Source organism: Tupaia chinensis, unplaced genomic scaffold (assembly GCF_000334495.1).
Source record: "Tupaia chinensis unplaced genomic scaffold, TupChi_1.0 Scaffold143906_1, whole genome shotgun sequence".
Taxonomy (NCBI): Eukaryota; Metazoa; Chordata; class Mammalia; order Scandentia; family Tupaiidae; genus Tupaia; species Tupaia belangeri.
Window position 1 is genome coordinate 1,260,694 of NW_006203757.1, and position 966 is coordinate 1,261,659.

General features: G+C 65.8%; 1 long non-coding RNA gene across 1 annotated transcript in view; it reads right to left on the reverse strand.

The window, feature by feature from the left end:
- The window catches only part of LOC102475782 (uncharacterized), a 102,238-nt gene extending 101,920 nt beyond the window's left edge, over positions 1 to 318 (reverse strand). Inside the window, exon 1 of the long non-coding RNA XR_001369548.1 lies at positions 298 to 318. This is a non-coding gene — a long non-coding RNA (uncharacterized LOC102475782). The remainder of the gene's footprint in view (positions 1 to 297) is intronic.
- Positions 319 to 966: the final 648 nt, after the last annotated feature.

Below are 966 nucleotides of genomic sequence, written 5' to 3' on the forward strand. Positions count from 1 at the left end.
ACGTAGGGGCCCGAAGTGAGGGTCCCCAGCAGGCGCGGTGGCTGGTCGGGGCTGGCGGGGGTCCTGCCCGCCTGGCCGTGCCCCGGCGCCCAGTGCTCCCCCGAGCGCTCGGCGCGCCCCGACCCAGAGAGCGCGCAGGGCCGGCCGCGGTCACTGCCACCAGGAGGGGGTCTGGCTCCGGGCTGCGGGGAGGACCCCGCCGGGGACAGTGTCGCGCTCCGGGCCTGGGCCTGGTGGGGGCGTCCAGCTGGGAGGACGTAGCTGGGCGGCGGCTCTGGGCTGGCCGCCCGCACTCACCTCGGCTCCCGGCGCTGGCTGCCCCAGCCGGTCCCGCTCTGCCCTCGGGGTCCTCACGCCCGTCCCGGTCTCCGGGAAGGGGAGGGCGGGCGCCCAGAGCGTCTCCGCCCCTACCCCGGCTCGGGGAGATCTCGCGGCTGGGACAAGGAATGCGCCGCCCGCTCCTCACCGGAGAGCGCTGCGGAAACCCGAGGAGGCTCGTGGCAGAGGTATCCGTGCGGGAGGGGACTGGGGCGACTTGTGCGCGGCTGGCACGGGCCGCCCGCTGCTGGGCTGATCTTGGGCGTGCAGGGTCTTGCCCGAGCCTCACGGTTCTCGAAGCTGGAGGTGAGCCCGTAGACCGGCAGCTGCGAACCCCGGGCGTTTACATGTAACTGGTTACTTGGGGAGTCAACAAGTACCATCCAACTGTCCTGAAAAGCTCAACATGTTCCCAGTTTTTATAGGTACAAGATACAAGCAGGAACAAGGCATTCCTCGCTGCAATCAATCAGTCCATTGCTTCCTCCTCGCTAATTATCCTGATTCCTTCCAATACCTTTTCTTGATTTCTCATCTGACCGGTCCTCGAATATTGGGTTGTCGGGAAAGTCATGCCACATTTTGCATAGAGAAACAGAAAAATACGGCATGACTTTTCCGACGCCCCAATGAATCTCCCTGCTACTC